The following is a 17,247-nucleotide window of genomic DNA, read 5'->3' as shown; positions in this document are numbered from 1 at the left end:
ATTCAATACAAATAAAACTAAAGCAAAAAAAAACTGTTTCTAAATAAAAGCATATATCTAGCTAGACTTTAACAGTTTTCTTATCATGAAACAATAAAAGTTTAATTAAAACTAAATCATTTACAAAAATAGTTTTATGGGTTTGGTGATTATATAGAAAATAGCAAAAATGAAGCCATGCATAACTGACCGTTTTCAAAAAAATGTGAACTTCAATATTTGTTTTATATTTTAGTGTCTTTCAGTGCCTCTTTTATATTCTTATTTTAAAGTAAATAAAATCCATCTTTTATTTATACTTAATATACAAACAAATTTATGCTAAAGAAACAAGTAAAAATTGTAATATTGTGAAAAATATGAAAATGTTTGCTTTTATAAGCTCATTTAAACTAGAAAAACTTTCTAATTGAATTATTATGTTAATTTATAGCACAAGTGAATAATTTTTGAAATGTTTCAGTAGTTAAATTTTCTTACAAAGCTAAAAATGTCATCACAATCTCAGGTGAATAAAAACATTTAACAGCTAATCACATAGTCAATTTTTTTACCTGCTTATAAAAAAAAAATAAAATCAAATCAAAAATAGAAAAGGTATACTAAAAAGACCAAACATATAGTTTGATATCGTGTTCCTAAAAGTCATGCTTAATTCCTTACTTAAACTCAATTTCAACTAAGTTTAATTAAACGTTAACCGAATTAAATTTAATTTAAGTTTAGTTTTAGCTTAATTTGTTTTAATATTTGTTTTTGTATGTGTAATTCTACTTTAGTTTCTTTAAATTTTTATTTATAATTGGTATTTCTTAGGTTGTTTAATTTGCTGTTCACTCAAGTTAAATAGGAATGCTTTACTTTGGTTTTATTGTAGCTTCGTAAAAAGCGCAAAGTTTAGACATCTGAAAAGTTTAACTCGCTTAAAAGTAAAACTCCGAGCATTTTTAAGATTTTAATGACAATTTCAGAAACAAAGTGTTACAAGTTACAGTTAAGATATTTTAACTTAGCAACAATTTTTTTTAAACATGAAGGACAACACAATGTTATAACATTAAGAATTTAATTTACTTTCTTGTTAATTCCATTTAAGATAAACTAAACCAGAAGTCGGCAAACTGCTGCTTTCAGAGTCGGCAATCTACGGCCCGCGAGGTAATTTTTAGCTTAAAAACACTTAAAAAGATTTTTTGTTGCTAAAACTTACAATAAGATATTTAATTTAACAATTGCTTTTTACTATTGCTCTATTTTTTGCTTGTTTTGTAATGTTTTTCTTTTAAAATATTATTTATATACTGATTACTACAGTTCATATAAAATGGGTCTGCGAACACTTTTTTGTTTTGCGCGGCCCGCAAACTTACTTTTTTGAAAAATTATCCGCAAATTGTCTCTTGAACTATGCATGGGCAATATTTTCTGCATGCGACTTATGGTCTCTCTTGATTGCAAGCTTAGTTTTAAAACAAATTCAATTAGAAGTATAATAAAGCTGAAAAGTTGTAAGCCTGCTTAGTTTTGTATTTTTTTTTATACTAGAAATTTCTGTTTGAACGTAGAAATATTCAACTCAACCAGTACCTAACATGTTAAAAAGCACTGCTTTGTTTACTCGAGCGTGAAAGTACCAACTTAAAACAAACCAAAGTTTATACGCTTCATTGCTGAATTACCATAGTAAATCTTAGCATTTTAACATGTCTGACCAGTACTTTATCACACACACAACCTGTTAGTACTACGTTATCATGTTAGCCAGGGGTACGCAGTCTTTTATAAGTCCCGGGCCAATTTTCCTTGAAAAAGTACTAAGCAGGCTGCACATATAAAAAGTTATATGCGAGCCACTGCCGTTTATAAACAATTTTCAAGATAAAATTACTACTTGAACTAAAATTGTAGTAAAACAAGCAATTTAAGCGCATGAATAATGAGTTTGTTGAACCTAACTTAAACTTTAGCCACAAAAACTTTTGGTATTACCGTTTTTAAAAGGATACGTTTTAAGCTGAAAATTAACAGCACATTACAACTCGTAGGCCCAGTTTGCCGACACCTGATTTAAGCAAGTATTCATTTTCATACAGAAATAACGTTTTGTGGTATTGGAAATTACTATTTTTTTAAAAGTCTTAAATAAAAAAATACAATTTTTTATTATATGATATCTTTTCACCTTATAAAACCATGCAAAAACAAATTATAATCAAGCAAAAAAAATGTACTTGCTTATAACTACAACTTTCTAGGAAAAACCAGGATAATCAGAAACTTTGACAATTTTTATTCGCATTCAAAAAGTTCGACTGAATTTAAAACAATACCATATATTTAATAATTTGCCATAGATTATTTCTAATTTTTACATGCTTTTAAAAGTATATGTTTTTTGTACTATTTAGAACAAAATCAATTTTAAGTAAAAAACTGTTTAAAATAGTATTAAAATAATAGTAAGATAAAGATATACTAATTTAAATGTGTTTTATAATAATTAAAACTCTAAAAAATACAAAAACGTTGTTGTATACAACAGTTTTTTCGTATTCGTATCAAATTTTTGTTTTATATGTTTTAAGTTCTAGGTACTCTCCAGATTTTTCAGTGATTTTGTTGAAAATTCCATTTTTTGTTTATAGTTCCTAAAATTACAGGTTTTTCAGATTTTCAAGTTTTATGACAATCTTGTAATTCGCTTTTAGTTAGTAGAAGTAGCTTTTGATTAGTGGGAGCTATTTTGACATTTTCACAAGTTTTACTTCATACGCCTCACTTATGACGTCACTTAAGTAACATTACCTGCATCAAATTATTAAACATATAATACTTAAGTTGTTCTTTGTTAAGTTTTTGTAATTTATAAGGCTAACTTTATGCTGCATTAGTAGTTACTATCTTTTTATAAAAGTTTTATATAGCTTTGATTAATAGTTTAGCTTAATCTTATTTTTACTTGTATTTAAATTTAGCTTAATAAGTTTAAATTCTTTGACTATGTGATTACCTTAATTTAATTTTCATGTTTGTATAAGCATTGTTTCTAATTTTAAAAATTTTATCTTAAAAGATTATTGTAATCTAGTCACTCTTTATAAAGCCAAGTGACTAATCAAACTAAAATATATTTAAATATAATAAATTTTTGTGAAGGAATTAAAATTTTGTATCTACAAGTTATAAAAAGTTATTATTAAATTAATCTTAAAGCTAATTTACTTTTTAGCTTACAGCAATACAGTTTTAAAACAAACTGAATTAATCCCACTTGACTTCTAAACATAAAGTATTAGTTTTAGTATAAAGTTTTAAATATAAACACTCAAGACTGCTTTAAAGTAACCTCAGTGGACATATATTGGTTTAATCTGTACTGCACACTGTATTAAGATTTTCTTTATATCTAAATTAAATAAAAGGTAATAACCTAGCATGATGACGCACCAATCAAGCTGAAGTTATAGGTCCTGGACATGTCTTTAAACTGTATCCTGGTATATGACTCGATAACCAGGTAATTTTTTCGTACACCAGGTCCTTGGACAAAATATTAGAGCGCTTTTTTTTCGTTCAATATGTTACATTTAATATCTTTTTTAACCATAATTTTAAGCTAAAAATAAAACTTTTTTTTTAATAAATGCATAAATAGAGTTTAAACTTATTTTTCATACAGTAGTAAACCTTTAGTGTTTAATTGCTTTTATTTTACAATACTATGCAATTTTATCAATACTTAATATCATTATCAATTATGAAATATAAAAGCGATTAAATATTAAACTTTCATTAGAATATAAAAAATATGTTTTTATAAGTATATAGCTTGTTTAAAACAAAGTATCTTTTTATACTAAACATATTAGTCTTAAAACATTGATTTTTAGCCTAAAATTATGTTTGAAAAAGACTTAAAATATAATACAATTTCAGCTTGATATTGATGCAACAACTTGCTAGGTAATTACCAAATATCAACATGTATGAAAAAAAATAATTAATTCCTTATATTTATACAAACAAACTTATCTTATAATTTAGTCAAGTGTTGTATAACTTTTTTTTAAATATAAAAAATACTTATCTATAGTTTTTTTATGTTACACTTTAGACATAATTACATTCTTTTGTAAAAAAAAATTAAGAACTATTTCTTACTTAATATCTTTACTTATCAGTTAGCTTTGTTAAACTTGCGTATCTATGCAGCTTTTAAAATTAACATTCAAAAATTAGTTATAAATTACATTTTATATAAAGAGGAAGCTAAGAATGTATTTTTTATTTTATTTTTTCAAACTTCTGATTTAAGTATGTACAAATGAAGAATGTAGTGTTTTGTAATTGAATATGAATAAACTTTAGATTGTACTAAAGTTGTTTTTAGACTTGGTTAATCAGCAAAATAAGCAATAAAAATCTAGTTTCAACGTTAAAACCACAACAAAATTTAAAGCTGATTTAAAATTGAAAATTTTCAAAGTGGCCTTTTTTAAAAATTGTGAACGATAGCTTTTAAGTTTAAGCGAAAATATCTAGATCATAAAGCTTTATTTTTAACAAGCTTAAGTTTAAACATACAAATAATAACATATGTGCTTAAAAAGTGAACTTTAAAGTTTGCATTTTTAACTAAGGGTTATTAAAAAAAATATAATGTTCATAAGTGAAACTTAAACTTCGATACTCCATTGTGTCATCCTGACACTCTGCTGACCGTTGAAGTTTTCAACTTGGTCGTTCTCCACCTCGGCGGTTCTTCCTCCGTCCACCTCCGCATTTCTGCCCACTTCAGTGCTGGACCTCCTGCATCTATTCTTCTTGAGCCACCTAAAAAATATATATAGTTTAGACTTAAAACTGCAAAAGCAGCATGCAGAAGTAGAAAATAAGCGGTAGTGCTTACAAAGCGTGAAAACGTTCATTGTTTATACAAAATTAAAAAAGCAAACTCAAACAGTTAAAGTTTTTAAAATATTGTATTTATACATCTATCTATTAAAAACTAAAACTTACCAAAAGAGTACTGCAATGGAGAATAAAACAGCCAAACCTCCAATGACTTCTAAAATCAGGTGCACTTTTGCACTCGTCGAACTATCTGAATTATATTTAATCTATCAAAAATAATATTCACACAAGCTTATGTTGGTGCAATGTTATTGTTACGCACAAACGACGTGGCAGCTTTACGGTTTTTTTATTACTGCATAAAGTTTGAGTATTTTATTACCTTTAATTTCACGTAAAAAAAAAACAGATTGAACTTTAAACTATTTAACACAAACAAAATACATAACTTTCAACATTCGCTGCAAAAAGTGAAAGACTTATTTGTACTTATCAGTTTATTTTCTAGAACATCATTCTACGTGTCTACACATTTTTCGAAAAATAATTAGTTCGTATACTACATTAAGGTTGGCTATTTGCTTTAGCTTGTATTTTTAAGTTGATTAGTTGGTGTTTTAGAAGTTGCTAATGTTATAATTTATTAAATAATTTATCAAACAATCAAACTTTATTTGTTTTTGTGAATGAAATGTGTGACTAATTTTAAAAGTTAGTGCAAGAGATAACACAAAACTGCATTTTCAAACAACATTGTGTAGCTAAAAGTTATCATACTTTGAAATCAAACTGTAAAACCGAAGAAAAAACAAAAAGGCTAACCCTCCTGAGACTTCACCAGCAAATTTTCCTTCTTTTCATTGGGAGTTGCGGCGCGGGCGGTGGTGGTTGTGGTTACCGAGTTAGCGATGAACAACTCCATTCTTTGGACCTGGACGCATGCGTGAATATCAGTCATGATCCCTTCGTCTATGGGCACTGACATTTGTGCGCAAACCCTTCCAGTGGATCCGCATCCTCCACACTGTTTAGCTGTGTAAAACAGATAAACAGGTAAATGAAAAATATATGCGTCTGTGTATTTTTTTAATTTGAATTTTTGTCAGACAAAGGTTTCAATTAAATTACCAACCAAAGCTTTTGTAGCTAGCGCAGTTTCAAACTAATTGTGTGCGACGAATTTTACGAAACGAGTTTTTATGTTCATTTTTTTTCTTTAGTTGTAAAAATTTAACGTTCCGCCTTTAACTTTAAAAACTAAAAACTTTAATAACTATTTGTATAAAAACAACACATTTTAGCCAACTTCAGGAACAACCTTAACTGGTTTTACTGGTAAAACTTTTGGTATAGGAATATTGAACAACGTTTACTCTCTATAAACTAAAGTTAAATTCTTATACGTTAAAAGGTATAAACTTGATCTAAAGCAAAAAATACTCAGCCGAATTAGGTTTGCAACAACATAAGCTTGTTACCGATTTTAGATAAAGTTTAATTAGTTCTAGATTAAATTTTAACTTTAATTTTTTAACTTTACATCGTTTTAGCTACGACAACATTAAGTTTTAGATAGAGTCGTATAAATGTTATTTTTCACATAAATTGATTTATTTTTGTGTAATGTAAAAGGTTTTCGAATTGTTAAAAAGAAAAAAACTGATAGGAAAGTTTCGCAGCTTGTTAAAATATATGCGTATTGAGAGCGAAAATTCAAGAGATAAAGTTGCTCTGTGACGTAGGTAAATGATAAAACAATAAACAAAAACTTTGATAATATTCTTAAATAGTTTTTTCGTGGTTTGCGGTTAAATGTTAGCAAAAGTTTAGGCTTAATTTTTAAATAAATATATTTTTGTAAAAATATTTTTTTTAAGGTTGCATATCTTTTATAGCTTTTAAACATTTTATTATAGTTTAACTGTTTAAAATTTCTACCAAAGTAACGTAAAAAGTTTTACTGATTTCTATTTGTTTTTATTCTTTCACAGTTTTTATCTGAAGTTTGCTTTATGACCTGATGTTTAGCTATAACTTTGTGATTGTTGACTCTTTTATTTTTCGTTTTTATCGGTAGTTGATAAACAAAGATAAGCAGTTACAAATAACTGAAACCACAAAACTGGAAATACGTGACAACAACATTTCATAGTTTATTGAATATTAAGAAGAGTGAACTTTAGTTTGTTTAGAAGGAAGTTTAATTTTTGTTGAAATGAAGTTTGTCAATAAGTTAAAAAAAATACAAAAAAAGCTGTTCGAGCCAAAGTAACCCTCGTTAAAACGGTATACTATCAAAATCCATCCTCGTTCAAAATCCACTCGCGTTCAAAATCCACCCAATCAAATTCGAGAGTTGCTTACCGATCGAGGGTAAGGGTTAGGGGTAAGAGTGATAGTGAAAATAAAAAAAAAATATGTGACATTAATTAGTAAATAAAGAAAATATGTAAAAAATCGGGTGGATTTTGAACGCGGATGGATTTTGATAGTATACCGTTTTAACTCGTACTTAAACATTACTTTGTTAACTTTAACTCGAACAGCTTTTTTTTATATTTTTTAAAACCAAACTTTCAAACCTACTATTTTTAATTTTCTTGATGCTAACTTATAACTTTGTTTTTATTCTAAAAAACGTTTTTTTGCTTTGCTTTTCAAAATAATTTCCACCGAATTGGGGTTTGACTTTAGTAGTGGGCCCCCTTTAAGTGTTTAACACTTTTTTCAAATTTTTTTACATATTTTAGCTTTTATCCAAAATATAAATGAATTTTTCCTTAACTTACTTATTAAATTAGATTTTTGTGATGTTTTTTTTTCCTTTAAAATGTTTTTCTAATATATCCCCAAATAAAGTTTTCCAAAATATTCAAGTTTATTATGGTATTGCTACAAATACATAATGTTTTTCAAAAAATTCAGTTTCAATATTCTTTTTTAACTAAGTTAAATATTAAAAAATATTAAATATTAAGGAAATATTATTTTTTCCAAGATTTTTTTATTATTATATGACCTATGCAAGTTTTTCACAAAATTACTTTATTCGAAGGTTTTCTGGCTTAAGTGCTATGAATTTATGGACCCGCTAGATTTAAAACAGCCCTGCTTATAACGGCCTGATTTGAAAAAAAAAAACAAATAAAAGAATTTTATTGAGATTTACAATTAGCAACTGTGCTTTTCAGAACTAACGTTAGTCAAACAAACCGACAATACGTGTTTGAAGCTACAGCTTGCAGAAATTAACTATGAATTGACTTATAAATTTAAAAAATAATAATGGTAAGTTGAAACTGTAATTTATTTACTGTTAAACAAGCAATGCCTAACCAAAAACTTTTTCGCAAGTCAGTGGTGCCGCGTAGGTGGTGGAGGAATTTCGTCCGTTCAACGAGTAACGGACGCATAGTTTCTTTTCATCGTCTTTTTTAACAGGATCATTTTTTGTGCAGGTTCCTAAGATTAAAGAGAGAGTGTTTAAGTAATCATCTCGACAATGATAACGATTAAATGAAGAATAGCTGTTACTTTTCGACAAATAGATGGTAGAAAATCTTGAATAGATTTTGTTTAACTTGTTGTGGTGCTTGATTAAATATAATGTTTGAACTTGATAAGGTTATTTATACTGTTGATTTTCTTTAAATTCTTTTTAAATTTTTTCAAATTCCTTAACTTTATGAATTTGGTTAAGCACAAAAATACTCAACAAAATAATTCTGCGCAAGCCTTAAAAATAAAATAGTAAAACACATACAATAATATAAAACTACATTTATTTATTTTACATTCACGCGAAAAACTAGCAAATGTAAAAAAAAGTTATCTCAAAAATAGGTTGCTTATCGGTAATAGGGAATAAAAAAGACGAGCATAAAGTTAATTTTATAGGCAAATTTATAAATTTTTCAAAAAACATAAAACTTTAATGTCAATTATTTTCCTTATCTTAAAAGCTATCTAATTTTTTTTTTATTTTAGAGAACGCACCTTTAGGTCTTTAATTTAAAAAAAAATTAATTTGGGGTTTGAATTATTTCATGGGGTCTGTCCAAAAATAAAGGGTTTTTTTTTTTCATTATTATGGTATTAAAACCAAAAATAAATATATATATTTTTTTTCCCTTTTTTTGCATGTTATTTAAACTGTTATACGTTTATTTTATAAATAATGTTAATATCTTTTACGACTTGGCCCTAAAGCAAAATAATGTATATTACACTATCATTTGCCTTGGCCATTTCCTAGATAAAAAATTGATAAAAGGAAAAAAAAAATAATAAGAATAAGAATTACAACAAATTTAATTAAATTATTTTAGTGTACTTAAATTTGTTGTAATTCACATTCTTATTATTTTTTTTTCCTTTTATCAATTTTTTATCTAGGAAATGGCCAAGGCAAATGATAGTGTAATATACATCATTTTGCTTTGGGGCCAAATCGTAAAAGATATTAATATTATTTATAAAATAAACATATAACAGTTTAATTAACATGCAAACAAATAAAAAAAATAAAATAAAAAAAGATTTATTTTTGGTTTTAATACAATAATAATGAAAAAAAAAAATTCTTTATTTTTGGAGGGACCGCATGAAATAATTCAAACCCCAAACTATTTTTTTTTATTAAAGACAAAGGTGCGTCCTCTAAAGTTAAAAAAAAAAATTTTAGATAGCTTTTAAGATAAGGAAAATAATTGACATTAAAGTTTTATGTTTTTTGAAAAATTTATAAATTTACCTATAAAATTAGCTTTATCCTCGTATAAAAAAGGTTAAGACATATAGATTATTCTTAATACCAGATAAGTTTTTTTTTGATTTGTTTTAAAGCTAGAACACACAAAACGCATTCTACAGAGTGCTAGACTAAAAAAAATATATAAGTGAACACAAATATACAGTTCAATAAACTAATATGCACATGCTTAAGTCTTAAGAACAAACGGACTACATCTTATAAAAAACTCTATAGAGTTTAAGTTATATAAAGGTACAGACTCGTTTATTATTTTAGCTATAACTTATATGTGTTTACGGAACTTTATAGATGCAATAAAAACGTTAAAAAATCATAATGTTTTTACTAGCGTCTAAAATAAAATGCGCTTTTGTATTAAATATTTCCACTAAAATTTGTTTTTGTTTTTCGACTTATAGAAATAGTGTCTCTTATGCGCTTCATTATCTTTTACTTGTATTATTGTGTATATTGGTACATTTGGTACGCTTGTTTTTAAATGCTAAAAAATAGATTCTACTTTGTAATTTAAATTTGAAACCATGAGTGGCCTGAACTTATGGAATCTTCTGATTAGTATAGGATTTAAAAACTAAGAAAAAAAATTCATCTACTAAACGGTTTTTAACGAGTTTTAACTTTTGACAATAAAAATTGCGATATTTTTTTATTTTGCCACAAATGTGAACTTATGTGAACAATATTTGATTTTAAAACAGCAAGTCTACAATAAGTTACAAGTGTTTAAATTTTTATTAAAAAATATGCTTGATTTCGGGAAAAATAACTATAACTTTTGCGGTTATTTCAACTTATACTTTTATTTATGCTTGTTTATTTCTAAGCTCACAATGTTTAACTGATGATGTTGCAATTAACATAAGTCTTCAAGGGCGCATCATTTTAGTATAAAATTGCAACTAATAAAGGCAACATGAAAAGAGCAATTATTATCTTTATAAGCATAGAAACGTAAATTGAGAACCGCTAAAGCATTTACTACTAAAGCAGCGGAATAATTATTCTCGATAACGTCTGAGTTTTTTGTCTGAGCACAAACTTCCTAACTTTTTTACTACTAGTAGTTGATTTAATTGATCTTTTGATTGCTTGTTATAAGATATAAATTGTAGTTTTTTACTCAGATAATTTTAAGTTGAATTTTGCTGAAGTTGAAAGTATATAGTTTGTAGCAAGCTTCAAGTCTAATAGTTCTCTAACTTTTATTACTCGTTTCAACTTCAAGTATAAAACAGTGTTAAAATTTTTCCTTTGAAAGAAATCAAAAATAAACTCCCCTCAAATTTAATCGTTGTCGCTAGCTAAAGCGCTTGCGTTTATCTTTTTAAAACTTCTCAAATGCAAGTTTAGCAGTGGCTATACCGCTTATCGTTAGTTTATACAATCATGATGGACAAAAGAAGATATGAATATTTTGGTGGTTCTACTAAACTATGACGTCACAATCAAGAAACTCCGGTATCCGTTATTGATATTCAAAGCAAATCAAGGTGTTCGTTTGCTGACCCAAAAAACCAGCTTAGAAACAAGAAGCCCGATGAAAAAGATTGTAAACACATCAATGACTATAGTTTAAACTTAGATTTATGTTAAATCGCATCTTAATTTGTTTTTTTTTTATAATAACTTATAAGAAAATTTTCGTATCATTAAAATTCAGTTGTATACACGAAATAAAAAAAATGAAGGCTTAGAATTTTTTTTTCTATTAGTTTTATTAAAAAGCCTGTTTTAAACACTAAAATAACAAATTACAGAAGTAAAAAACAAAATATATTGTAGGTTTTTACCATTTAAAAACAAATGATTAAAAACACTAAAATTAAAAGTTTTTAGGGGGAAATTTTTAGATAAGCGAATTTAATTTTTTAATTGAAGATAAAAACAAAAATTAGTTATAATAGCGGAAATATGTTATAGAAAAGCGCATTTTTTAGACGGTATTAAAATGTTCGTCTGCGTTTTTATTAGCGTCTTTATAGTTTCATAAACGGGCATGTTAAAATGATTATAAGTTATAAGATAAGTTTATACGAAAGAAATCAAAAATTTTATTTGCCATATATATAAAATAGAAAACGTTTTAAACGCTGTGGTATTTGGCAGCCAGGTGAGTTGTTGATCGTAGTTTTATTTAACCAAACATTTTATGAACTTAAAAAGAAGCCCGTTCTTAAGGTTTAACTAGTATGTGATTATTAGTTTTCAAATTGTATCTTTGTGTTCTTTAGTTTGTAAATAAAATACAAAATTAATTTGCTTTTTACATTAAGCTTATCTTCTATAACCAATAAACACGTGTATCCTACTTATTTAACCCGTAGACATTAGTGTATGTTACAAAATATTGTAACATTTATTTTAAAAATAACACTTGTTTCGTTTAACTAAAAAGCTTACTTTGACTGACGGGACTGGCTGGGTAACAGACCGGATTTTGCGGGTCCACTTTTTTGAGTAAATCCGCAAACCCGCAAGCAGCGTATATCCTCGGTGGCTGTTCATTACGTGCGTCATTCTGTAGATAATAGTTTTGTTTCAAAATTACTTGAATTGTAAGCGATGTTAAGTAAATCATAATAGTTTGAAAATATGCTTGTTGTTTTATTTTGCTTTGCCAGACATTTTATACACAGTTTAGCAAGTTTTTACTTGTAAGAAAACAAAAATCTAACACTCAAGTAATACTTAAATACAACTTTTTTAATAGTTTAAAAACATTTTCAACAAAACCCAATAATCATTGAATGTTATTTCTAAGATTCAATATATATACGGTTTATTCGATGTTTTTTATTTAGCACAGCGTTGTTTACAAGATACGTATTTAATTGTTTTATATTAATCGAAAATACCTTCAATATAGATCCGGACACAACGTAGGCCGTACATATAAGGATGATGATAGAATTTTTCATATTTTTTAATAACCTACAAAAATTATCATAAGTCCTTTCCAACAAAATTTTTTTAGTGTTATAAAATAATTAACCTTAACTTTTATTAAAAAACATTTAAGTACTATTTACAAAAGTTGGAAACCCTTATAAACTTCACGAGTGTGAAGTTAGCTTGGTAACGTTTTTAAAGAATTTTTTTTAAGGTCCAAACTTTAGATCCAATTATTTTCCTTATCTTAACAACTAAAAAAACTTTCCTTCTAGGGAACGATCCTTTGTGTTTGATTTAGAAAAAATCAATTGGATTGGGGCTTGACTTTTAGTGTGGAGCCCCTTAGAAAAAATGAGTTTTTTTATCAATTTTTATTTAGCTCGAACTAAAAATTAAAAATATTTTTTTATTTAATGCACATATTTACTTGTATATACAGCACTTTTTTTTCCAACTGTCAATACTTTGTAAAGTTTAACCTTATTCTAGAATTTCTTATTCCGGATTAAGGCCAAATAGTACAAAATGGGAGTTTTGTTATCGATTTTTACTTAGCTGGAATTTAAATAAAAAATTAAAATAATTTATTTTTTAATTTTTATTTTTATATGTGAATAATGTTACACAATTTTTTTTTTTCAACTGTTAATATTTTGTTTTATTTGGCCTTATTTCGAATTAGGAAATCTAGAATAAGGCTAAATAGTCAAAATATTAACAGTTGGAAAAATAAGTGTTGTACAGAATTTATTTACTAATAAATATGAATATTAAAAACAAAAAGTATAGTTTTTTCTTTTTTTTCAATTCGAGCTAAACAAAAAATAATTAAAAAAAACATTTTTTATAAGGGGCCCCACACTAAATGTAAAGCCCCAATCCAATGGATTTTTTCTTAAAAAATATAGAATAAATAAAAGTTTTTGTTTAGCTATAAAGAAAAGGAAAATAATTTGATCTAAAGTTTGGACATTTTTTCAAAATTCTTAAACGTTACCAAGCTAACTTCACGCTCGTATAAACTTAAATGTTTTTTGAAACAAACAAAATTACGGTAAAACTTTAAACTTTGAATAAAAAGTTGATAACAAATACGATCTACTTAATAACAACCGTCAATTTAAATAAATATTTTAATGAAGAATTTGATGACTTACTATCAATAAAACAAAGCTTAATAAATTAATTTATAAGCTAACAAGCAACAAAGAAAATAATTATATAAAATAGTTTACATTTAATATCACATTTACATATAGTTGTTTAACACTATATCTTTTCATCTGGTTAAATTATTATTAACTCAATAGCTAGTTATTCTAATCAAAATTAAACTACAACTGATGACTAAACACTTTTGAAATGATTTAACAAAATTTATAAAGAAATTTACAAGAAAAGCTTTACATAATAACTACATGCTACTTAATTACGTTTTAATATGATGCTTTTAATAAATAAATTTAACACTTCTATTAAAAAGTAACAAACGTTTGTAAAATTTATTAACAAAAACACTGGTGTGAAAACATAAATGAAAAGTCAAATATAAAATGATATATGTTTTCTTTAATAATTGCAAAATACATTTTATCTTTATTTTTCTATCTTAATCAGACAAAACTTCAAAAGTTGAAAACTAAAAATAAACTCAAAGTTTAGTTGGAAAACCTAAGATAGTTTATCACTGCTTTATTTTTCAAATTTCGTTATCTTATTAACTTATAACCTATTTTTTTTCTAGTTCATTTAAGGTTTTGTTTGATATCATATTTAAATTTTATAATGTTAAAATAATTTAAGCGTTTTAAAAGGTAAACTTTTTAAAAAGTCATAATAAGTAAATAAGACTACATGAACACACGTATAATCTTTTTAAGTAGTTAAACTTTAAGCTTTAGTGTTATCATTAAGTTATTCGACAAAAAAATAAGCAAACAGTAGTTTTACATTTTTCAAATATTTGAAAACATAAAAGTTTTTTAAGTTTCTTTTTATTTTAATTAGTCAAATAATTCTACTTTCTAAAAATTAAGTTCTATAGTAATAAAAAAATCATTATTTGTTTATTGTTTCAAAACTCTTAGAACGGAGTTAAGTTACAAGTTTGTTTTGATGTTAACTTTTATGAAGTAAATAAAAATTTAACCAAAATATTTCATTTTTATTACAAAGTTTAAGCTAAATTATACCTTTGTTAAAGTATAAAAAACAAACTTTTTTGTTAGGTTTTTAAATAAAAACTTTGTTTTCAAGGTTTACTATTCAAAAACTAGTTATGTATTGTTTACAAGAACTTGTTTTTTATTTTTATCAAGCATTTAAGACTTATTTTAAGACAAAAAGAATTTTTTTTAGTAAAATATTGATTCTTTATACTGGTAGTTAAACACTTGGTGTTTTTTTACACGTTAAAAAAACTTAAAAAGTCATTTACGTTTAGTTATAGTATTTTTGTAGAATCTATACAAAGATTTATGGTATACTTAATTTTTTGTTTAACAAATATTATTGAACAAAAACGATTTATTTTCTTGTTTTAATTTACATAGTATAAGTCAGAATATGTTTTGAATTTATATATTAAAACTTTGGTTGAACTAAAAATAAAATTGTTAAAACTTTTCTGTACATCGTAAACAAAATACTTTTTTTAAACTTACTACTTAAAATTTTATGTTTTCTTTATTGTTTTCAATTACTTAAAAAACTTTCTTAAAAATAAAGTTACTTCTGCACACTAATTTAAAACATTTTTAAGTTTTATGTCTTGTAATACTATTTTATACCTGTCTAAATCTGTTATACGCAATTTTATTTTTTAGGTTAATTTAATATAATAATAAATGACTAGTTTTAAGACTATAAACGAAAATATAACGTTGATGACTTTATTTACAGTTACTAAGTTTCACCGCAGAACGGACCATCAAACTGTAATTCTGCTACAAAAAAGTTATCAAAATGACCAACTATGCAAAAATTTATATTGATAAAAACGTAGTTAAACTATAGATAAACATGTTGTGTAAATTTGAATATTATATGTTGGCTAGTATGAATAAATACTAGTAATAGTAAATACGTTAAGAAAACTACATCATTGTTTTATAAGCATCTTAATAATCTTCAAGGTTTTATTTAAAGGATTAGCTTTTTTTTCCAAGTCCTAAAAACCCAGTTAATGATTTTGTATAATTCTTTTGTTTTTAGCTATTTTTATTGATGAGTTTTTTTTTTTTAATTTTTAGCATTGTTAGTTTTTTATGTGCTGTTTGAGGAGAAATGTACTTCAAGGTCCGTATGAGCTAAAACAGGAATTTTATTTCTCAAAGTTATTTTTTCTATTTATATCCTTGTACTTAGCCAGACATATTAGAAGTTGATGAAAAAATAGATTTTAAATATTTATAATAAGAAATAACATAAAAAAAGCTAATTTATATTGCTAACTCAGCTATTTTTAGCTCAGACTGGTCTTTAAATATACTAGCCCTGTTTAATTAAATACTAATGAAAACACTTTCAAAGATGTTTTCAAATGCATAAATATTTTAATGCTAGTATTTTGGAATACAACTTGACACTTTTTTTCCTTTTTAATAGTCGTGAATCTATAAAAAAAAACTTTTGTGTCTTTTTGTTATATGAGCTTATCATGTGTTTACTACTTTAACTTTAGCATATAAAAAATTGAACCTGTTTACACAAAGTATTACATGTTACGATAGTTATTGTCTATTTTGTTTTTAAATTGTCCTTTTTTAAACTTTTGTCGAAAAATGTAGATTATATTTTTACAAAAAGTTTAGTATTTGTTTCTAAATTTATTGATATTAATAACGTAAAAAGTTAAAATTTTGTTATGTTTATATGTAAAAGCTCTAAAAACTAATAAACACAAACTTAAGTTTTTTGTTACTCAATAATACGCTAGACTAGCTTTTCTTTTTCTTTGCTTTTACGTTAAAAAAAAGGTTTTATTTCTTACGTTTAGAAAATGCTTCATTTAAAATTATCAAAAATTAAAGTTAAACTTTTTACCTTAATTTGCAAGAATTTTCAGGAAACGTTTTAAAATTTCAATCTCTTAGTAGGTATAAAATAATCGTTTTCTTTGTTTTATAAGCCATACTGTATTTTTAAACTTTTTTTTTATTTTATTTATTTAAATTTTTTTTTCTAAAGTAATAAAATCAATTTATCGTACAAATAAAAAACATTCTTTAGAAATTTAAATTAAAATTGTTTCAGAAACAGTTTTCAATACATTTATACAGCAACAGGCTACTACTTAAAATGAGGCAATTAAGTTTTTCAACGTCACAAAAGTTTTTGATCTAGTTTAGTTAAGGGAAGAAAGGGTTGTTATTTTTAATCAGTTTAGTTTTTAAAAAATTCTGGAGCACGATATTTTAAAATGAATCAAATAAATTTTTATTAAATATTCAGCCTTGAATCGATATTATACTAAGCTTTTGACAACCCTGCAAGAAGGTATAGTTTTACATAACTAGGTATATTTTCATCAACCACCGTTTCATTTTAAAGCTTGCATCAAGTTTTTTCAACACTCTATGTAAAAATTCTAGTTAGAAATGTATGACTAAAAACAGTAGTTTTTTAAATCAATATAAATGTGAATTCTTTGACAAAAATATATTAACTTGTACTAAAAAACAAAAAAACAATAAAGACGTCGTTAAGAAAAATCTGAATTTAATTTA

This window comes from Thalia democratica, chromosome 2 (assembly GCF_965202585.1).
Source record: "Thalia democratica chromosome 2, ktThaDemo2.hap1.1, whole genome shotgun sequence".
NCBI lineage: Eukaryota > Metazoa > Chordata > Thaliacea > Salpida > Salpidae > Thalia > Thalia democratica.
Note: the sequence above shows the minus strand (reverse complement) of the source record.